Here is a 23,988-nt window from a genome sequence, read left to right as displayed (position 1 = left end):
CTGTAAAAAATCAATAAAATATATTTTTTAAAAAATGGTCAAATAAAGAGCTTTTCAGACAAAAAACAGCTAAAGGAGTATATCACCACCTAGCCAGCATTACAAGAAATGTTAAAAGTATTGCTGTAATGACAAGGAGAAGAAACAGAGAAAGAAATCAATCAAATTTTGTTTAATGGATAAATAAATTTGCTACAGAAAAAAAAGAATCAGTTGCCTATACATGTATATAATAATTTTTGATAGCAAGAATTAACCAATCAGACACAACCTTATTATGTGACATGACCAATAAGATTCAACTCTATTATATAACCTATATATTTATGGTTGAAGGCAAGGCATTTATACCAGATGGCTATTGATGTGTTGGCTGTTGTCATTTTTTTAAATTTGACAATGTAAGGGAAAAGAGGTAAGTGTCCCTGACTAAATAGTTAGGTATTGCTTGTTTTAAAAATTCTTGGGACACACTGGTTGAAAATTGCTGGTTTAGAGTGATAGTAAGACAGTAAAGGGTAAGAAAGGATAACATTTTCAGTCAAATGAGAGCTACCATATAGTAAGTATAAATCTTAGTGCACAAACACATATAATAAGAAATGTAATTTTATTTTTCTAGAACTCAATTTAACTATTATCATTTAGGGAATTTTTATGTAGTCTGGGGTAGCCTGCATACTAGTCACCAATTAGCCTTCTAAATCTATTGTCCATACCCTGAGGTTATTATTTTTTTTTTTACCACCCTGAGGCCTAGGGGCTTTTTCTTTCTAAATATGTTTTTATTGATTTCAGAGAGAGGAAGGGAGAAGGAGAGAGATAGGTACATCAATGGTGAGAGAGAATCATTGATCGGCTTCCTCCTGCACATCCCACACTGAGGACCGCGCCCACAACCCGAGCATTTGCCCTGACCGGGAATCGAACCATGACCTCCTGGTTCATGGGTTGATGCTGAACCACGGAGCCACAGTAGCCCAGCTCGGCAGCTAGGTTTTAAATTCAAAAGCTAAGAATTGGCTCCTTTTGTTTTTCCTCTTTCCTACTATGTCATTGACATTTGTTAGGAATGCTTTGGGCTGTCAGTAACAGAAAACTTGAATACCAGTGGTTTAAGTAATAGTTGTTTCTCATACATAACAAGATGTCTAGGGTAGGCAGGCTGGTACTGGTTCAATGAAGTCAGGACTTGGCCTTTTACTCATACTTTCAAGATAGCTTTCGCAGCTCCAGCCATCACAACTATGTTTGAGACAAGAAAAAAAGGGAAGGAGGGAAAAACTTTCCCAGAAACCCCCAGCAAATTTCTGCATTTTTGCTCATTGGTCATGTTTATGTTTTAGGGCATAATTGCAAAGAAAATTACTTCTCATCCAAAAGTCCCTGACCTTCATGATTATGGGACCAGGCTATTTATCTTTTTTTTTTTTCTGTTTCTGTTTTTTTTTTTTTTATTATTGCTTACAGTATTACAAAGGGTATTACATATGTGTCCCTTTTTTCCCCCCGCCCTTGACAATCCCCTGGCCTCCCTCCGCCCCCGTGTCTTATGTCCATTGGTTATGCTTATATGCATGCATACAAGTCCTTTGGTTGATCTCTTACCCCCCTCCCTCCTGCCTCCCAACCCTCCCCGGCCTTCCTGCTGCAGTTTAACAATCTGTTTGAGGCTGCTCTGCCTCTGTATCTATTATTTTTTTTTCTTTTATTTATTTTTTATTGCTTAAAGTATTACAAAGGGTATTACATATGTGTCCATTCCCCCCCCCCGCCCTAGACAGTCCCCTAGCCTCCCCTATCCCCCAGTGTCCTATGTCCATTGGTTATGCTTATATGCATGCATACAAGTCCTTTGGTTGATCTCTTACCCCCTACCTCCTGCTCCCCAACCCTCCCCGGCCTTCCCGCTGCAGTTTGACAATCTGTTTGAGGCAGCTCTGCCTCTGTATCTATTATTGTTCAAAAGTTTATAATGGTCTCTATAATCCATGAATGAATGAGATCATGTGATATTTTTCCTTCATTGACTGGCTTATTTCACTTAGCATAATGCTCTCCAGTTCCATCCATGCTGTTGCAAATGGTAAGAGTTCCTTCCTTTTTAGAGCAGCATAGTATTCCATCGTGTAGATGTACCACAGTTTTCTAATCCATTCATCTACTGATGGGCACTTAGGCTGTTTCCAGATCTTAACTATGGTGAATTGTGCTGCTATGAACATAGGGGTGCATATATCGTTTCTGATTGGTGTTTCTGGTTTCTTGGGATATATTCCTAGAAGTGGGATCAAGGGTCAAATGGGAGTTCCATTTTTAGTTTTTTGAGGAAACTCCATACTGTCTTCCATAGTGGCTGCACCAGTCTGCATTCCCACCAGCAGTGCACAAGTGTTCCTTTTTCTCCACATCCTCTCCAGCACTTGTCATTTGTTGATTTGTTGATGATAGCCAATCTGACAGGTGTGAGATGGTACGTCATTGTTGTTTTGATTTGCATCTCTCGGATGATTAGTGACTTTGAGCATGTTTTCATATGTCTGTTGGCTTTCTGAATGTCCTCCTTTGAGAGGTGTCTATTTAGGTCCTTTGCCCATTTTTTGATTGGATTGTTTATCTTCCTTTTGTTAAGTTGTATGAGTTCCCTATAAATTTTGGAGATTAGGCCCTTATCAGATATGACATTGGCAAATATGTTTTCTCACGCAGTGGGTTTTCTCGTTGTTTTGTTGATGGTTTCTTTTGCTGTGCAGAAGCTTTTTATTTTGATATAGTCCCATTTGTTCATTTTCTCTTTAGTTTCAAGTGCCCTAGGAGCTGTATCAGTGAAGAAATTGCTTCGGCATATGTCTGAGATTTTGTTGCCTTTGGATACTTCTAGAATTTTTATGGTTTCCTGTCGTACATTTAAGTCCTTTATCCATTTTGAGTTTATTTTTGTGTATGGTGTAAGTTCGTGATCTAGTTTCATTTTCTTGCATATATCTGTCCAATTTTCCCAACACTATTTATTGAAGAGACTATCTTGACTCCATTGTATGTTCTTGCCTCCTTTGTCAAATATTAATTGAGCATATTGGTTCGGGCCGATTTCTGGGCTCTCTATTCTATTCCATTGATCTATATGCCTATTCTTGTGCCAGTACCAGGCAGTTTTGAGAACAGTGGCTTTGTAATACATCTTGATATCTGGTATTGAGATCCCACCTACTTTGTTCTTTCTCAGGATTGCTGCAGCTATTCGGGGTCTTTTTTTATTCCAGATGAATTTTTGGAGAGTTCGTTCTAGATCTGTGAAGTATGCCATTGGTATTTTAATGGGAAGTGCGTTGAATTTATAGATTGCTTTGGGTAGTATGGACATTTTAATGATGTTGATTCTACCAATCCATGAACACGGTATGTTCTTCCATCTGTTTATGTCTTCCTCTATCTCTTTTTTCAATGTCCTGTAGTTTTCTGAGTAGAGGTCTTTTACCTCTTTAGTTAAGTTTATTCCTAGGTAGCTTAATTTTTTTTGGTGCGATGGTGAATGGGATTGTTTTTATAATCTCTCTTTCTGAAAGTTCACTATTGGTGTTTAGAAATGCCTCAGATTTCTTGGGGTTAATTTTATATCCTGCTACATTGCCAAATTCATGTATTAAGTCTAGTAGCTTTTTGATGGAGTCTCTAGGGTTTTGTATGTATAATATCATGTCGTCTGCAAATAAGGACAGTTTTACTTCCTCTTTTCCAATTTGGATGCCTTTTATTTCTTCTTCTTGCCTAATTGCGATGGCTAATACTTCCAGTACTATGTTGAACAGGAGTGATGAGAGTAGGCATCCCTGTCTTGTTCCTGTTCTTAGGGGGAATGGTGTTAGGTTTTGTCCATTGAGTATGATGTTGGCTGTGGGCCTGTCATATATGGCTTTTATTATGTTGAGGTATGATCCTTCTACTCCCGCCTTGCTGAGAGTTTTTATCAAAAATGGGTGTTGGATTTTGTCAAACGCTTTTTCTGCATCAATTGATATGACTATGTGGTTTTTTTCTTTCAATTTGTTTATGTGATGTATCACATTTATTGATTTGCGGATATTGTACCATCCCTGCATCCCTGGGATAAATCCTACTTGGTCATGGTGTATGATCTTTCTGATGTACTGCTGGATCCGATTTGCTAAGATTTTGTTGAGGATTTTGGCATCTATGTTCATGAGGGATATTGGCCTATAATTCTCTTTCATTGTGTTGTCTTTACCTGGTTTTGGTATTAGGGTGATGCTGGCTTCATAGAATGAGCTTGGAAGTGTTCCTTCCTCTTGGATTTTTTGTAGTAGTCTGAGGAGGATAGGTTTTAGTTCTTCCTTGAATGTTTGGTAAAACTCCCCTGTGAAGCCGTCTGGTCCTGGGCTTTTGTTTGCTGGAAGCTTTTTGATGACTGCTTCAATTTCTTCCATAGTTATTGGCCTATTGAGATTTTTAGATTCTTCCTGATTGAGTTTTGGAATGTTGTATTTTTCTAGGAATTTGTCCATTTCCTCCAGGTTGTCTAGTTTGTTGGAGTAGAGCTGTCCATAGTATTTTTTAACAATCATTTGTATTTCTGTGGGGTCTGTTGTTATTTCGACTCTATCATTTCTGATTTTGTTTATTTGGGTCCTCTCTCTTTGCTTCTTGGTGAGTCTGGCTAGAGGTTTGTCAATTTTGTTTATCCTTTCAAAGAACCAGCTCTTAGTTTCATTGATTTTCTGTATTGTTTTTTTGGTCTCTATGTCATTTATTTATGCTCTAATCTTTATTATCTCCTTCCTTCTGCTCACTCTGGGGTTTTCTTGCTGCTGTCTTTCTAATTCTTTGAGTTGTAGAGTTAGATGATTTACTACCATTTTTTCTTGTTTTTTGAGATAGGCCTGTGGAGCTATAAATTTCCCTCTCAGGACTGCTTTCATTGTGTCCCATAGGTTTTGGATTGTTGTGTTTTCATTGTCATTAGTTTCCAGGATGTTTTTGATTTCTTCTTTGATCTCATTGTTAACCCAATCAATATTTAATAACATGCTATTCAGCTTCCAAGTGTTTGAGTATTTGGGGTTGTTTTTATTGTAGTTTATTTCTAATATTATGCCATCGTGGTCTGAGAAGATGCTTTTTATGATTTCAACCTTCTTGAATTTGGGGAGACTTTGCTTGTGACCCAATATGTGGTCTATTTTTGAATATGTCCCATGAGCATCAGAGGGGAATGTATATTCTGTGGCTTTGGGGTGAAGTGTTCTGAAGATGTCTATTAAATCCATCTGATCTAGTGAGTCATTTAGGATTGCTGTTTCTTTGCTGATTGTTTGTCTAGAGGACCTATGCAGTGATGTCAGTGGTGTATTAAAGTCCCCTACTATGCTTGTATTGTTGTCGATCTCTCCTTTGATATCTTCCAGGAGTTTTTTTATGAATTTGGGTGCTCCTGCATTGGGTGCATATATGTTTACCAGAGTTATATCTTCTTGTTGTATTCATCCCTTTAGTATTATGAAGTGGCCTTCCTTATCTCTTGTTATGGCCTTCACTTTGAGGTCTATTTTGTCCGATATAAGTATTGCTACCCCAGCTTTCTTTTCCTTTCCATTTGCCTGAAAGATATTTTTCCATCCCTTCACTTTCAGTCTGTATGAGTCCCTTCTAATGAGGTGGGTCTCTTGTAGACAGCAGATGTATGGGTCATGTTTTTTTATCCATTCAGCCACTTGATGTCTTTTGTTTGGAGCATTTAGTCCGTTTACGTTTAAAGTTATTATTGAAAGGTACTTGTTTGTAGCCATTTCTTTTTTTGTGTGGCTTTTTTCTTTCTGAGCTTTTTATTTCTTCTTTTTACACCAGTCCCTTTAGCATTTCTTGCATTGCTGGCTTGGTGGTGATAAACTCCCTTAGCCTTGTTTTTGTCTGTGAAGCTTCTTATTTCCCCTTCTATTTTGAATGATAGCCTCGCTGGATAGAGTATTCTTGGATTCAGTCCTTTGCTTTGCATCACTTTGTAAATTTCCGTCCATTCTTTTCTGGCCTGATGTGTTTCTGTTGAGAAGTCATTTGACAATCTAATGGGAGATCCCTTGTATGTAACTTTCCGTCTCTCTCTTGCAGCCTGTAAGATTCTCTCTTTGTCCTGAACATTTGCCATGGTGATTATGATGTGTCTTGGTGTGGGTCTTTTCGGGTTCACCTTGTTTGGGACTCTCTGGGCTTGTGTGACTTTTTTCTTCCCCACCGCAGGGATGTTTTCTGAGATTATTTCTTCGAGTAGGTTTTCTAATCCTTGTTCATCTTTCTGTTGTTCTGGCACCCCTATTATTCGTATGTTGTTTCATTTCATGTTGTCCCAAAGCTCCCTTAGGCTCTCCTCCTGTCTTTTAATTTTTTTCTCCAATTGCAGTACAGTTTGGGTGTGTTTTGCTTCCTTGTCTTCTAATTCACTAATTCGGTCCTCTGCTTCTCCTAGTCTACTGTTGATACTTTCAATGGTGTTTTTTATTGCAGCTATATCGCTCTTCATTTCTTCTTGGGTCTTACCTAAGTTGTTGATTTTTTCATCTGTTTCTTCTAGCTTCTTGCACTGGGTATTTATCTTAAATTAGATTTTACAGGACATTAACTCTCTTACAAAGCAGCTCAGGATTGTGTTCATGATATTATGTGATGAATTTTAAAAATCTTCAAATTCTTTGCCATGTTTCCCTTCCAAAACTGACACCTAATTCTTCTCCTCTTCGATATAGACCAGACTGTATGGCTTGTTTCTAATGAAAAGACTGTTTCAGAAGTGACAGCATAAGACTTCCAAAATGAGGTCATAAAAGGCATCCCAGATGCTACCTTGCTCCTTCTTGGATCACTTGCTCTGGAGAAAACCAGCTGCTATGTTATGAGGACACTTAAGTAGCTCTGTAGAGAGACCCACATGGCAAGGAACGGAGGCCTCCTGCCAACAGCCAGCACTGACTTGCCAGTCCCAGTCAAGCCTTCAGATGACATTTTGTCTATAACCTGGTAAGAGCTCTACCCAGAACCATCCATCTAAGCCACTCCAGAATTCCTGACACACAAAAACTATGTGAGATGATAAATGTTTGTCATTAATTTTTGGAGTAATTGGTGATGCAGTAATAGTTAACTAATGCCACCTTCCCTCTGGGCTCCTTGGGTTCTTGGTAAGCATAGCTCCAGGGCAATATGCTCACCTGCATCCATGTGGATGATACCTCTTTGGTATCCCCTGAAGAGTCTTCCTACTGGAATATTAGTTCCATTTTCTCTACTTCCCAGAGATGTGGCCTTCCTCAGACTGGTCTCATATAGCTAGAACAGTGGTTCTCAACCTTCTGGCCCTTTAAATACAGTTCCTCATGTTGTGACCCAACCATAAAATTATTTACGCTGCTACTTCATAACTGTAATGTTGTTACTGTTATGAATCGTAATGTAAATATCTGATATGCAGGATGGTCTTAAGCGACCCTGTGAAAGGGTCATTGGACCGCCAAAGGGGTTGCGACCCACAGGTTGAGAACCACTTAGCTAGAAGGAAGGGTAGAGGCACTGATTTGGTTTAAAGGCAGCAGGATTCAGCCGTGTCATCTGCCATCTTTTTTTTTTCTCTCAGACAGTATAGGAATTCTGGGGCCTTGGGTAGCTACCTAAGAGGAAGAATGTATACCAACACAATTGGGCATTGTGGGGACTCTCTGGTCGTTTTCTGGCTCTGGGACAGTGTTTTCCCTAAGGCCTGACTTAGCTTCTGCATTATTAGTGGTAGGTTCTCTTTGTGAATGTGGTTGTCCATTTTTACCACGAAGTAGTAGTAGTAGTAAAATGCCTGCACTTCCCTAAAGTCTTAGCAGCAAAATTAAGGTCCTAAATAATTAAATAATTTCTCCCCTGGCCACTGGGAGCTGGACAGTGCTGTGGAGAGTAACTCATCCTCCAAAACTTGGTTTCTCCCCACATACCTAGGCCCCCATTTTTACAACAGATTAAGAGGTGTGCCAGCTTTGGAAGGGTTCTGAGGGCTTCTCTACTTTGGCAACTGAGGCTAGTGCCATTGAAATTATTCTGCCGTTCCCAAAAAGAGGCTCCGTTTTTTAAAAATCCACCCTAGGACAAGGGCATTATAATGGCTTCTTAGTTTCCTCTGGCTGCCACAAGAAATTACCACAAACTGGGTGGCTTAAAAGAACAGAACTGTATTCTCTCACAGTTCTGGAGACTAGAAGTCCAAAATCAAGTAGTCATCAGGATGTTGGGAAGAATCTAGGGAAGAATCTATTCCATGCCTTACTCTTAGCTTCTGGTGTTATCAGCAATCTTTGTAGGCATTCCTTCGCCTATAGCTATATAACTCGGGTCTCTTTGCCTCTGTCATTATATTGCATTCTTCTTGTGTGTCTGTATTCTCACATGGACATTTTCTTATAAGGACATCAGTCATATTGGATTAGGGGCCCATCATAATCCAATATGACCTCATGTTAATGATTATATCTGCAATGATCCTATTTCCAAATGAGGTCACATTCTGAGGTAATGGGGATAGTGTTTCAACATATCTTTGGGGGGACATACAATTCATCTATAACAATGACTTTATTCATCTCTGATTTAGAAAATTTAATCATGAATACAAATTCTAACAAGGGTGCTTCACCTCCCCCACCCCTCCATTTTTTTTTAGAGAGAGAGAGGAAGGGAGAGGAAGAGAGAGAAACATCGATGTTGGAAAAAAACATCAATTGGTTGCCTCCTGCACATGTCCCAACCGACTGGGGATCAAACCCACAACCTGGGCATGTGCCCTGACTGGGAATTGAACCTGCGACCTTTCAGTGCACAGGACGATGCTCAAACAACTGAGGCACTCTGGCCAGGGCATTTCACCCTCTTTTATCAGTCGTCCTGTATCTGTCTAGGGTAGTGGTCGGCAAACTCATTAGTCAACAGAGCCAAATATCAACAGTACAACAATTGAAATTTCTTTTGAGAGCCAAATTTTTTAAACTTAAACTATATAGGTAGGTACATTGTTATTAACCTAATTAGGGTACTCCTAAGGCTTAGGAAGAGCCACACTCAAGGGGCCAAAGAGCCGCATGTGGCTCGCGAGCCGCAGTTTGCCAGCCACAGGTCTAGGGAATTTAATCTTTCTGTAGGACTCTTTCATACTTGGTCTCATCACTGTCTACTGGCATTTCGGAAATCAGCAGGCTTTTGAGGGGTCACGTCAGCAACACACAGCACATTTCCAGCCAGATCATGGCCTTTGTGTCAGGATGACTTGGCTCTAATCCTAGTCTAGGGTTAGACTATGTCCTCAAGCAATATGGGCTACCTCTGAAGTCTAAGACATCCTGGATGAGCTCTACAAACAGGTGATACTAATCTTGAACCAGAAGAACTTGTCCAGTAGCTTTACCCTTCCTTCATTCAATTGAATTTCTACTGTGAGCCCCTGATATCTGGGGTGGCAAAATTTTGTTTCAGTTAAATTGGCTTCCCGTGCTTTATCTGAGTTGTGCCTAAGTTCTAGGGGGTCTTGCATTAGGCTCCTAGGGAATGCGTGCGATCCTTGGTGGTTATCTGTTCACACCAGCACAGTCTATCTGGTGCTTAGTGGCCCCCAGCACCATCTGCAGGAGTTCTTTGGGTCCAAAAGCCCTCTGGGCTACATGTCTGTGTCACCATTGAGCATACAGAAAATGTTCTACCGCCCCCAGCCCACAGTGGGGCAAGGGAAGCTCTAAGGTTGTTGAAGGTCATCTGCTCTGTTTCCATGTTGTCTTAGATCTTTCAGAGACAGGCAGGGGTCTGGGGCACAGGGTCTCCCTCTCTAGGGACATATATGTATTACACCTGGATTTGTAATACTTCCCCTCCTCCTCTACCAGCCCATAGAGTCTTCATTTTGTTTGAGATCAGGGAAGCCTGTCCTTCTCATGTAGGGGAGGAAAAATACTTTTTTCTCCTCCCTCCTAGTTCAGTTGTTGTGGCCATGAAAATTAAACTGATGAAATACAGATTAATAGGAGAAAAAAAGAGTTTATATGTGCCATGCATACACATGCAGGAGAATTCAATGAGAAGTAACTCTGAAGAGGGGTTAGAATTTGAGGCATATACACCATCTTAATAGGTGAAGGGGAGGGGACGGAAAGGAAGATAAATGACATTTAGAAAATATAAAAGTGTTGGGTGTTTTCAGGAGAACAAATAGACAAGAAAGTTGTAATAATGTTTGCACAGGTATGAGTGGTCTCTCTGTCTCCTTCTGATCCATAAAATTCCCTGGCGAAGGAACTTGAGGTAGGCTTTATTTGTGTTCTCCCTTCTGGGAGTAGATAGACCCTGAAGAGGAATTTATTTCTCAGATGTTGTTGTTTTTTAGTAATATAAGGGAAGCTTCGAGAAGGCTATTTTTCTGCATCTGTTGAATCTCAAATGTATTCCATTTAAAATAATCTTAAAAAAAAAAAACTTTATACCAAGTGGTCTACTTGGAGGTGACATATTCTAATCCCCTTCACTCAACATCAGATTGTCTTACAACTCTATTATTCTTTTTTAAAAAATATATTTTATTGATTTTTTTACAGAGAGGAAGGGGGAGAGATAGAGAGTTAGAAACATCGATGAGAGAGAAACATCAATCAGTTGCCTCCTGCACAACCCCCCACTGGGTATGTGCCGCAACCAAGGTACATGCCCTTGACCGGAATCAAACCTGGGACCCTCAGAGTTCGCAGGTCGATGCTCTATCCACTGAGCCAAACTGGTCAGGACCAACTCTATTATTCTTGTGTTGTAAGTTCTCTCTGGAGCTAGATTTCCCAACTCAGAAGCCTAGAACTAGCTGCTGCTGCTGCTTCCTCTTCTCCTCTGCTTTTCCCTAGGTGAACCTTCTCCGAAGGAATAAATGTCGAATAGCCCAGCTGACTAAATATGGGATGGACCAAATAATGCCAGGACAGGGTAAACTCATGGTTACTATTTCAAAAACTTGTCCTGCCACACATGCTGTATCATTTCATTGTCTCAACAACTCTGTGAGGAAGATTTTTTTTTTATCTGTTTTAGTTGAGGAAACACTCAGAGAGGTTAGGACTACACAGCTAGGAGCAAAATTTGAACCTACATCTACCTGGTTTTAGAACCTAGTCTTGCCTTCTCCCCTTACACCATCTTTAGGCATGCATCGCCATGGAAGCACAAGCTGAGTGCTCCAGGCCTTATCAACCTGTGGGTGCAAATGAGGTCACATTAACACTTACACAAAATTGTGCCAATAGGTCACTTGTTCACACAGGATCTCAGCCTCCTCTAATAGTCTCCCAAGACGATTCTCATAGATGTTCAAGAACAAGTTCTCTTGTCTCTTCTCCTTGGCAAGAACTGACACAAAAAAGATACTCATGCTGCATAGTGTGCCATGGATGATAAGGTTTCTTTTTTTCTGACTCAGGAATCTCCTATTAACCTGTATCCATGAAACAGTAATAGGCTAACTTCTGAACTTGTAAGAAGGGTAACATCAAATCCCAGACCTGACACCTGGCACAGGCTTGAGGTCAGGTGCTATGTGGTAGCAGCCACATGAGGCTGTTCAGAGTCCAGGCAGAACTGGTTGCTGTAGCAGTGGCTGGAATAAGAGGCAGGTTATGCCAAGGGGATCCAACTAGGCTGTAAAATAAGTAAATATATAAATAGAGTCACTTTAAAATGGAGTCGGAGCTGCATCCCAGAGGATCTGCCTTGCAGGTCTCAGGCCTCAGATCTTTGCAGTGTTAAAGCAGGGCAAAATGACCTTTGGACTAAAGCAGCATGTGCCCCAAAGAACTATTTGCAAAGATAATAAGAAAGCAAATACTATGACTGCCACATTGAAAATTAAAAACGTTTAAAATCAGTGTCACTGTGTTAGCTTATCTGCACCTATAGAAATACCTTTCTTCTATTGATGTAATTGCTCCCCTTCCCTTTCTCATAAATACTCACTGTCTTTATCTCCTCATTGGAACTCTTTTGGGGTTACTGCCTGAATCAGTGCTTCCTGAATAGCTACTCCTTGTGATCTCAAATAAATGCTTGTTCCCTCTCACTTTGGCCTTGTATATTTTGGTTAACAAGGTGATGGAAGAGTCCCTACAATGTTTTTCTCTCCTCAGATCTTATACAGACACCCTCCCTACTCACTCTCAACTAAGAATAGGAAAATTGGAGCCATCAAGCAAGAACTACATTGACCTGTGGGCATAAAACTAACAAATCTTTAAATTTCATTCATCCTGTTCCCTCTTTCCCTCTCACAACAACAACAAAAAAGCTATCTCGCCTGTTCAGTGTTGCTCAGTGGTTGAGCATCAATCAACCCATGAACCAGGAAGTCAGCACTTGATTCCTGGTCAGGGCACATGCCCAGGGTTGTGGGCTCAATCCCCAATATGGGGCATGCAGGAGGCAGCCGATCATTGATGTTTCTATCTCTCTGTCCATCTCTCTTCCCCTCTGAAATAAAAACATACATTTTTAAAAAAAGCCATCTCCTCTTATGCAGGACTTATCCCTTTTTTTTGCCTAGGTGTGTATAGGAAAATGTTCCTTCTCAACTGGACGCTCTCTATTGACACTTTTAAAAAAAAATTTCAAGTACAGTTTACATTCAGTATTATTTTGTATTAGTTACAGGTGTACAGCATGGTAGTCAGATAATCATATACTTTACAAAGTGTTCCCTCCGGTATTCCCAGTACCCACCTGTCACAATACATAGCCATTACAATATCATTGAGTAGATTCCTTATGCTGTCCTCTACATTCCCGTGACTATTTTGTAAATTCCAATTTGTACTTCTTAGTCCCTTCACCTTTTCACCCAGTCCTTCAACTCCCTCCCTCTGACATTTAAATATGCCCAAGTATTCTCCCCTTCCCACAATAGCTACACCCTAATCTCTCTACCTTCTTTCAGAACCAAACTTCTCTACATTGTTTTCTGTACAACCATCTCCATTTCTTCCCTCCCACTCAAACTTCAGAACTCACTCCAGTCTGATTTCAGCTCACACTGTACCCAATCCACTTTTACTGGGGTCATCTAAGACTTCAAAATTGTTAATTCCTATAGACATTTATCTGTCTTTATCCCAACTGACTTCTCAATGGAATTTGGCATTTGCTCATTCACCCTTCTTAGAACAGTCTCACTGTCAGCTCCCACACCAGCTGATTTTTCTCCTAACTCTCTGACCCCTTCTCCCCTCCCCTGCAGCATATTGTCCTCTACCAACCACTCTCTGTGTCCTCAGGCTTGCCCGGGCCCACCTCTCTTTTCTGCTGTAGGATAGGAAATCTTACTATCCCTCAACTTTAATCACCAGAAATAAATATGATTTACAAATTTCAGGTGTTATACAAGTACATTTAACCCTTGTATTTTTAAAATCTAACTTATATTTAAGAAGGCAGTGCATTTTGCTTGAAAGAACATGGACCTTGGACTCCAATCTGGACACAAATCCTGGCCTTTTCCACTTACTATCAGAATCCCCTTGAGAAGTGTCAACTGGCCTGGTCTCAAGTTCTTCCTCTATAAAATAGGGCATACCGTCCCTTTATTAAGTGTTTAGAAATGTGCAATCCCTTCCTTTTCCCCTTGTAAATCATGTCCTGGATTATTTCCTTTTTGAATAGAATAGAGCAGTAAGTCTGGGTTCAATCTCTAGAGAGTCAAATGCTGAATCTACCTCTTGCTATCTGACCTTCAGCAAACTATTTAATCTCTTTGAGTTTCCATTTTTGTCATCTGTAAAATAGATGTAGTAATAGTGTCTACTTCATAGAATTGTTGAAAGGATTAAAGATGATGTTAAGCACATAGCACAGTCCATAGTTAGTTTTCAATATGTTAACTCTTGGAAATGTTATCATCTCATACCTGTAGGCAGTCATATTTTAGTTTTCATTAGTTGGAACTCTATAGTTGTCCCCAAACAAGACATAATTTAGAGGTGATGAATCAAATTGAATAGCTTGGGGCTCTTGACATACATTTTACCGAAGTGAATATTAGAGTAAGTTATAACCGTAAGTGTGATTCATAACAGTACCTTAATTCAAAATTCAGATGTTTAATGTTTATAATGGGTATTTTTTTAATTAAATCTTTATTGTTCAGATTATTACATTTGTTCCTCTTTTTTTCCCCCATAAATCCCCTCCTCCCAGTTACCGCCCCACCCTCCACCCTCACTCCCCACCCACTGTCCTCTTCCATAGGTGCACGATTTTTGTCCAGTCTCTTTCCGCATCTCCCACACCCCTTTCCCCCCCAAGAATAGTCAGTCCATTCCCTTTCTATGTCCCTGATTCTATTATGATCACCAGATTATTTATTCACTTGATTCTTAGATTCACTTGTTGATAGATGCATATTTGTTGTTCATAATTTGTATCTTTACCTTTTCCTTCTTCTTCCTCTTCTTAAAGGATACCTTTCAGCATTTCATATAATCCTGGTTTGGTGGTGATGAACTCCTTTAGCTTTTCCTTATCTGTGAAGCTCTTTATCTGACCTTCCGTTCTGAATGATAGCTTTGCTGGATAAAGTAATCTTGGTTGTAGGTTCTTGGTATTCATCACTTTGAATATTTCTTGCCATTCCCTTCTGGCCTGCAAAGTTTCTGTTGAGAAATCAGCTGACAGTCGTATGGGTATTCCCTTGTAGGTAACTGAGTTTCTTTCTCTTGCTGCTTTTAAGATTCTCTCTTTGTCTTTTGCTCTTGGCATTTTAATTATGATGTGTCTTGGTGTGGTCCTCTTTGGATTCCTTTTGTTTGGGGTTCTCTGCGCTTCCTGGACCTGTAAGTCTATTTCTTTCACCAGGTGGGGGAAGTTTTCTGTCATTATTTCTTCAAATAGGTTTTCAATATCTCGCTCTCTCTCATCTTCTGGCACCCCTATAATTCTGATGTTGGTACGCTTGAAACTGTCCCAGAGGCTCCTTACACTATCTTCGTATTTTCAGATTCTTTATTCATTTTGCTTTTCCAGTTGGGTGTTTTTTGCTTCTTCGCGTTTTGAATCTTTGACTTGATTCTTGCGCTCCTCTGGTCTGCTGTTGGGTGTCTGTATAATATTCTTTATTTCAGTCAGTGTATGCTTAATTTCTAGTTGGTTCTTTATCACAACATCGAGGGTCTCATTAGATTTCTTGAGGATCTCACTACATTTATCGGCGGTCTCACCAGTCTTTTCGAGGGCCTTACTAAGTTTATCGGCAGCTTCTAGACAGTTCTTGAGAGACCTTAAAAGCGTGGTTTTGAGCTCTATATCTTCCATTTCTGACATTTGCATCCTGTTTCTTTGTCTCCGCATTTTTTTATCTTTTCTTGGTGCACCCCCTAGTGGTCTTTGTGCGCAGTCTTGTAGTTAAGCCTTGATTGTTGTCGGCAATACCGGGGGTGGTTTGACCTCCAGGCTAACTGGCTATGAGAGTCCACTGTGTCTGCAGTGGGAGAGCTTCTGTGCTGGATCTCTAGGGCGGTGCTAATCTAGCCTTTGCCTGAGGCTATCCGACAAATGGCTCTGCGCAGGGCTTGGGCGGGGCGGTTCCCCGGGGATCTACAGGGCAGGCGGAGCAAGCAGTTATGGCTGCTCTCAGTTCTGTCCCTAGGGGCTCTGCCTCTCAGAGTCCCAGCAACCGCTGCAAACCTCAGAAAGAAAGCTGCCTTCGAGTTCCGACCGAAGCTAGACAGTCCCGCCTCTCCCGTTTGAGTCTGGGTCCCCAGAGACTCGCCCAGATCTGGAGCTCAGAGTCTGAAACTCCCTCCCGATTGAAAACAACAACCGTGCCCTCCTCCGCCGCCAGCCCGCTCCGTGCACGCACTCCGCACCTGAGTATTTCACTTCAGCACTGCGCCTCCTCTGAGTCTGGGTATGATATTCTCTTTCCTTCTAGTTGTAGAATTTCCACTCTGCCAGCCTTCCTGTGGTTCTGGATGATGTCTGTTCTGTCCTTTAGTTATATCTCTGAAGTGGTTGTTCGAGGCAGCAATCTCCGGCGTTAACCTATGCCGCCATCTTGGTTTCTCTCCTCTTTTTCAAAAGCTATAATGGGTATTTTTTTAAAAAATAATTTTTATTTCTTGAAGTATTACAAAGAGTATTACATATGTCTCCTTCCCCCCCCCCTTGACATTCCCCCAGCCCCTACCCCCAATGGGGATTTTTTTTACATATAATAACTTAATTTCTTTAGAGTAAGGGTGAAGGAATTTAATAGCTTTAACATCTTTACATTTATACCAAAAAGTATGTGATATTTTCTGGGCTGGTGTGGCTCAGTGTTTGACCGTCAATCTATGAACCAGGAGGTCACAGTTTGATTCCTGGGCAGGGCACATGCTGGGGGTTGCAGGCTCAATCCCCAATAGAGGGGGGGTGTGCAGGAGGCAGCCCATCAATGATTCTCTCATCATTGATGTTTCTATCTCTCTCTTCCTTTCCCTTCCTGTCTGAAATCAATAATATATGTATATATATTAAAGTATGTGATATTAATAATGCAGTCGTTGACTAATGTCCAAGTTATAAAAGACCAGTACACGCACAACATCACACAATCTCTTTTTTCCTTGACACTGCATTCCTCCTGCATCCCTCCTCACCTAGAGCCCTATTACCACATGAAGCCCTTCTAGACATTTAATGGAACCTAGGAAAGCAAAAACAGGAGAGGTATTTTGAAAACCTGAGACAATTCTGGAGAAAGTGACTTGAGAGGGAGAGTGAATGCTGGGATCATCCCAGGTAAGGTCATTTTTCAACAGCATTTTCAGAAACGTTCTGAAAATATTTTCTTGAAATTAATAAAAAATATTTTGGACACAATAGGTACTCACGTAATAGTAAATGTGAATGCATGTCCTTTCTTCCTTATTTACTGGTTGAAAATAGCTAAAATGAGGTATAATAGAGAGTAGAAGAAAGAGATAATAGTCTCCAAATTTAAAGACTGCCATTTACTAAGAACCAGAGACAGGAAGAAGAAACAGAGAAACACACATACAGCTGAGGTTGAACTCTCTTAGTACCTTCAGATTACAAACTTTTAAAAATATACCTTTATTCAAGACAAATACCATATGTGGAACTGGCATAATAATGCGAGCAAGCTGTGAAAGTTTTAGGTTCTTTTTCTCTCTGTGAAGTATTTTTCTTGTGGTTCAGGGATCTCTTGAGACATTAGGAAGCATGTAGGCAGGGATCTCTTGTGACATGGGAACTAAGCAAAGGATCACTGAGTGACATACAGGAACCAATGGGCATGGGTCACAGATGGGACGAATTTTAAAAGAATCAACTTTATTGCTCAGTCGGTATGGTTCAGTGTTTGAGCATCAACCTATAAACCAGGACGTCATGGTTCAATTCCTGGTTGGGGCACATGCCTGGGTTGCGGATCCCCAGTAGGGGGCATGCAAGAGGCAGGTGATCAATGATTCTCATCATTGATGTTTCTATCTCTCTCTTCTCCTTCCTCTCTGAAATCAATGAAATATATATTTTTTAGAAATCAACCTCGCCGAAACCGGTTTGGCTCAGTGGATAGAGCGTCGGCCTGCGGACTGAAAGGTCCCAGGTTCGATTCCGGTCAAGGGCATGTACCTGGGTTGCGGGCACATCCCCAGTGGGAGATGTGCAGGAGGCGGCTGATCCATGTTTCTCTCCCATCGATGTTTCTAACTCTCTATCTCTCTCCCTTCCTCTCTGTAAAAAATCAATAAAATATATTAAAAAAAAAAAAAAAAAGAAAGAAAGAAATCAACTTCGTTGAGACCTGGCCAAGTGGCTCAGTTGGTGTGAGCATCATCCTGTACACCCAAAGGTTGTGGTTTTAATCCCTGACAGGACCTATACGGGAGGCAGCCAATCGATGTTTCTCTCTCTAAAAACAAAAAAATAAATACATAAAAAATAGCCTTGGGTGAGGATATTTAAAAATTTTAATTTTATTGAGGTATAATTAACACAATAAAAATGTACCCATTTTGGAAGGCGGGGGTGGCTGGAGGGAGTTAATGGGGAGGGGGAGGAAGAGGACATATGTAATACTTTCAACAAAAAATATTTTTTTAAATGTACCCATTTTTTTAAAAAAAATATGTTTTATTGATTTTTTACAGAGAGGAAGGGAGAAGGAGAGGAATAGAGAGTTAGAAACATCGATCAGCTGCCTCCTGCACACCACCTACTGGGGATGTGCCCACAACCAAGGTACATGCCCTTGACCGGAATCAAACCTGGGACCTTTCAGTCCGCAGGCCGACGCTCTATCCACTGAGCCAAACTGGTCAGGGCTAAATGTACCCATTTTAAGGGTACTATTCAGTTACCTTTCAAAAAATTGGGCATTTCCATGACTTTTAATATTGGGTATGCTTCGTCATCTAGCTAACAGTATCAGTCAGGGGCCTGGTAAGAAATAGAGGGCTCAGCTAAACTGGATAATTTGATATTTACAAAGGCCTGGGCATAGTGTAGGGAAAGCACAAGATGGTTCTGTGTAGGAATGCCAGAGAGCTGTTACCACTTCTAGAACAGAGGAGTAGAGAGGAGGAAGCAGATACCAAAACCTGGAAAGAGAGGCTGTGTGGGGAGCACTACCTACAGGAGTTAGGACTTTCAGTTTCGGAGCACAGCCAGACACAGACTGGGGTGATCCGCAGAGGAGTCAGGGAGGTAAACACTGCAATCGTACTCTCTTGATTTCCTGCTGGGCGCCCCTTGTCATAATTCAACCAGAAGTCAGAGGGTAGGGGAGCCTCTTCATTCAGTCCTTACAGGCAACCCTCTTAGCTCTCATCTTTTTGGCTGCTTTTATTATCATGAATAGTAAAGTTGCCACTTCTTCCTCTGTAAAGACATAAGTCTTAGGTAATTGTGCCTTTTATCTATTTTTGTTGTGTGACTTGTTCTTATTGGCTCAAAGGAAAATTTCTTCTTCTGAAAATAAACCAGTTAAATTCATATGATTTTAGCCCTAACCGGTTTGGCTCAGTGGATAGAGTGTAAGCCTGGGGGGTTGAAGGGTCCTGGGTTCGATTCCGGTCAAGAGCACATGCCCAGGGTGTGGGCTCAATCCCTAGTAGTGGGTGTGCAGGAGGCAGGTGATCAATGATTCTCTCTCATCGTTGATGTTTTTATCTCTCTCTCTCCCTCTCCCTTCCTCTCTGAAATCAATAAGAATATATTTTTTTAAATTCATGTAATTTTAGCTTTATACAAATAAAAGCTTTAAGTATAAGTTTCATAAGCATTTGCCAATAGAAGGGATCAAAATACATGGTTTTTGTTGTTTACAAGGTGTTTTGCCAGACAGTCATTCTTGAGATCTAGAGATTTTTGAACACAGTTTTCAATTCAATAAACTTAGAATACAGTTGTATAAATTACAACTTGGTGGTGACTGGTTTTAGAGGTTACTGTGTGTTTCGCCATAGATCAAATTTTAACCATTAAGTTGCCATTTACTTTCAGAATCTTGTGTTGGTTAACTTTAGATGTTTGTGCTTTGTTTCATGTGTCTGTGGGGAAGTGTCCTTTAAAAGGAGTTTGTAGCCCTGGCCGGTGCTTCCCAGTGGTTAGAGTATTAGAACAAACACTGAAAGATTGTGGGCTCGATTTCTAGCTAAGGGCATCTACCTGGTTGGTTCCACTCCCCGCACCCCCTGCCCAAGTCCGGGCATATGGGGGAGGTAACCAATTGATGTGTCTTTCTCATATGGATGTTCCTTTCTCTCTCCCCCTCCCTCCCTTTCTTTCTCTCTAAAAAAAATAATAATAATAATAAATGGAAAAAATATCCTTGGGTGAGAATTAACATAAATAAAATAAATAAATAAATAAATAAATAATGGAGTTTGTATCCTTAAGGTGCTTAAGAAACTGTAAGCTGCAGCATTGTCCAGTTCCCATTATTGTAGTATATTTTATTCATGCCTGCGTGTTTTCCTAAAGTACTAATTGTAGAAAGAGCTGTTCATGGGTACAGCACTAGTCATGAAACACTTTTGCCAGTTTCAGTCCCGTCAATGCCCTTTAATACAGGTTGAAAAAAAAGGTTAAGAAAAGAACTCTTTGGAAGTGGATTCTTACATGTTAAAACCAAATTGACTTAGTATCATCTCAGTGTCTCTTGCTAACGTTACTTCCCAATTCCTCTGTCATCTATTTTTTTTTTTTTTTTTTTTTTTTTTTTTGCAATCTAGGTTTACTCTGGAGAGTGACTTCATTACGATCTATTTCAGTTACTCAGTTGCCCTCCTCTAAATCTTGTGTTCTCTTCTTATTTCTGGGACACCCTCCTAGGAGCTCTGGGAATTTAGCAATGATGCCCAATGCCTTAATTTTCCATAGAAATTTTCTAAGACATTTCAGAGAGGGGTTCTTTTCATTCCCTTAGGTGAGGAATTGGAAAGTGTGTAGGGACTCAGGGCAATGATGGCTTCAGTTTAGGTCAGGGGTCCTCAAACTATGGCCCGCGGGCCACATGCAAATACAAATATTGTATTTGTTCCCGTTTTGTTTTTTTACTTCAACATAAGATATGTGCAGTGTGCATAGGAATTTGTTCATAGCTTTTTTTAAACTATAGTCCGGCTCTCCAACGGTCTGAGGGACAGTGAACTGGCCCCCTGTTTAAAAAGTTTGAGGACCCCTGGTTTAAGGTGATCATTAATCTGTGTGAGGGATGGCGCACACAAATCTTCTGAAGCATCAGCTGCAGACAAGATAGGGACGCTAGGGTATAATCAGGGCAATAGAAACTAAACAACTGGGAGGGCTTTCTACAGGCACTGGGGAAGGTTCTCTACAGTTTTCTCCCATAGATCCTTGTTTTTTTTTTTAACTAAATCTTTATTGTTCAGATTATTACATTAGTTACTCTTTTTCCCCACCGTAACTCCCCTCCACCCAGTTCCCACCACACCCTCCGCCCTCACTCCCCACCCACTGTCCTCATCCATAGGTGCATGATTATTGTCCAATCTCTTCCCTCACCCCCACACCCCTTCCCGCCCCCCCAAGAATAGTCAGTCCATTCCCTTTCTATGTCCCTGATTCTATTACAATCACCAGTTCATACTGTTCATCAGATTATTTATTCACTTGATTTTTAGATTCACTTGTTGATAGATGTGTATTTGTTGTTCATAATTTGTATCTTTACCTTTTTCTTCTTCTTCCTCTTCTTAAAGGATACCTTTCAGCATTTCATATAATACTGGTTTGGTGGTGATGAACTCCTTTAGCTTTTTCTTATCTGTGAAGCTCTTTATCTGGCCTTCAATTCTGAATGATAGCTTTGCTGGATAAAGTAGTCTTGATTGTAGGTTCTTGGTATTCATCACTTTGAATATTTCTTGCCACTCTCTTCTGGCCTGCAAAGTTTCTGTTGAGAAATCAGCTGACAGTCGTATGGGTACTCTCTTGTAGGTAACTGATTTTCTTTCTCTTGCTGCTTTTAGGATTCTCTCTTTGTCTTTTGCTCTTGGCATTTTAATTATGATGTGTCTTGGTGTGGTCCTCTTTGGATTCCTTTTTTTGAGGGGGGGGGGGGGTTCTCTGCACTTCCTGGACTTGTAAGTCTATTTCTTTCTTCAGGTAGGAGAAGTTTTCTGTCATTATTTCTTCAAATAGGTTTTCAATATCTTGTTCTCTTTCTTCTTCTGGCACCCCTATAATTCGGATGTTGGTACGCTTGAAACTGTCCCAGAGGCTCCTTACACTATCTTCGTATTTTTGGATTCTTTTTTCACTTTGCTTTTCCGGTTGGGTGTTATTTGCTTCTTCGTATTTCAAATCTTTGACTTGATTCTTGTGATCCTCTGGTCTGCTGTTGGGAGTCTGTATAATATTCCTTATTTCAGTCAGTGTATGCTTAATTTCTAGTTGGTCCTTTATCACAACATCGAGGGTCCCATTAGATTTCTTGAGGATCTCACTACATTTATCGGCGGTCTCACCAGTCTTCTTGAAGATCTCACTACATTTATCAGCGGTCTCACCAGTCTTTTCGAGGACCTTATTAAATTTATCGGCGGCTTCTAGACAGTTCTTTAAAGACCTTAAAAGTGTGGTTTTGAACTCTATATCCAGCAGTTTGCTTTCCTCCAATTCTGTCATTTGTGTCCTGTTTCTGTCTCGGCATTTTTTATGCTTCGCTGTGTCGGTAGAGTGCCTTTCTGTGCTAAGTGTCCCAATTACCTGAGGTAGACACTTTTGGTGCACCCCCTTGTGGGCTTTGTGCACAGTCTTGTTGTAATTAAGCCTTGATTGTTGTAGTTATCACTGTAAGGAATTGACCTCCAGGCCAATTGGCTGTGAGAATCAGCTGTGTCTGCAGTGGGAGAACTTCTGTGCTGGAGACACCCCTCTGGGGCTAGACTTGCTTCGGTGGGGCTTTGGTGCTCACTGAGTCTGCCCCCTGAGTGTGTCTTTTATGGTTCCATGGAGCTACAAACTGGATGGTCCCCTCTGACCTCTGGGCTTCCTGGCTCCTGGATCTCTAGGGAGGTGCTAATCTAGCCTTTGCCTGAGGCTATCCAGCAAAAGTCTCCCTGCAGGGCTTGGGCCGGGCGGGTCCCTCGGGATCAACAGGGCGGGGCTAGCAGTTATGGCTGCTCTCAGTCTTGCCCTCAGAGGCTCTGCTTCTCAGTGTCCCAGTAATCGCTGCAAGCCCCATGGAGAGAAAGCTGCCCTAGGGTTCTGACCGATGCCAGACAGTCCCGCTTCTCCCATATCAGTCTGGGTCCCTAGAGACTCGCCCGGAACTGGAGCTCAGAGCCTGAGACTCCCTCCTGATTGAAAACAACAACCATGCCCTCAGCTGCCAGCCCGCTCCGCATGCACTCTGCACCTTAGTATTTTACTTCAGCACTGGGCCTCCTCTGAGTCTCGGTATGCTTTTCTCTTTCCTCCTAGTTGTAGAACTTCCACTCAGCCAGCCTTCCTGTGGTTCTGGATGATGTCCGTTCAGTCTTTTAGTTGTATTTTTGAAGTGGTTGTTCGAGGCAGCAAACTCCAGTGTTTACCTATGCCGCCATCTTGGTTTCTCCTCCCATAGATCCTTAATGAGCTTTTACCTCACCTGGGCATGTTTAAGCATCATTTTCCCCACACATATTACCCTTCCATCTTGTCAGGAGGGTAGCTTTCCAGGTTTTTGCTTTAGAAATTGCGATATCTTAGTCCTAGAATCCATTAAAGGAAAACATCTGTGGTAATTTTCCCCACCCGCTTCTTGTCTCTCAGGTCCAAGTTTGGCATGCCAAACTTTGCTTTGATATAAAAAAACACTTTCTCAGACTCCTTTGTCAGTAAGCTTCCTATTAAGTTTTATTAATAAGAGATACTAGGAGGAAAGGGAAAAAGGGACAGCTTTTTTATTTTTTCTCCCAGGAGTGGCAGTTGATTCCAGCTTCCAAATTCTTCCAGCTCTTCTAGAACTAGACTCACTAGGCCAGTGATGGCGAACCTTTTGAGCTCAGCGTGTCAGCATTTTGAAAAACCCTAACTTAACTCTGGTGCCGTGTCACATATAGAAATTTTTTGATATTTGCAACCATAGTAAAACAAAGCCATATTTTTGATATTTTACGTATTTAAATGCCATTTAACAAAGAAAAATCAACCAAAAAAATGAGTTCACGTGTCACCTCTGACACGCGTGTCATAGGTTCGCCATCACTGCACTAGGCCCTGTCAGAGTACCAGCATCTGGGAGGTGCTTCCTTCTCAAAGGTCTGAACGCCAGGTCTGCAGGGTCCACTCTCCCCTACCTCCTGAGCTCCTCATGCTAGTAACCAAAACCCAGCCTTAGCGGGGGGAGTCATGTCCTGCAGCTGTCCTCTTTGGGTTTGGTGCTCCCTGACCTGCCTAACCAGTTCCTTGTAGCACTGC

The 23,988-nt window shown here is 41.1% G+C and overlaps 1 long non-coding RNA gene across 1 annotated transcript in view; it reads left to right on the top strand.

The window, feature by feature from the left end:
- The window catches only part of LOC132230285 (uncharacterized), a 61,132-nt gene that overhangs the window by 9,160 nt on the left and 27,984 nt on the right, over positions 1 to 23,988 (top strand). Inside the window, exon 2 of the long non-coding RNA XR_009451842.1 lies at positions 6,756 to 7,026. This is a non-coding gene — a long non-coding RNA (uncharacterized LOC132230285). The remainder of the gene's footprint in view (positions 1 to 6,755; positions 7,027 to 23,988) is intronic.

This window comes from Myotis daubentonii, chromosome 3 (assembly GCF_963259705.1).
Source record: "Myotis daubentonii chromosome 3, mMyoDau2.1, whole genome shotgun sequence".
In the NCBI taxonomy this organism is placed as follows: Eukaryota; Metazoa; Chordata; class Mammalia; order Chiroptera; family Vespertilionidae; genus Myotis; species Myotis daubentonii.
The sequence above is the reverse complement of the archived record's forward strand: the minus strand, read 5'-3'. Positions and strand labels throughout refer to the sequence as shown.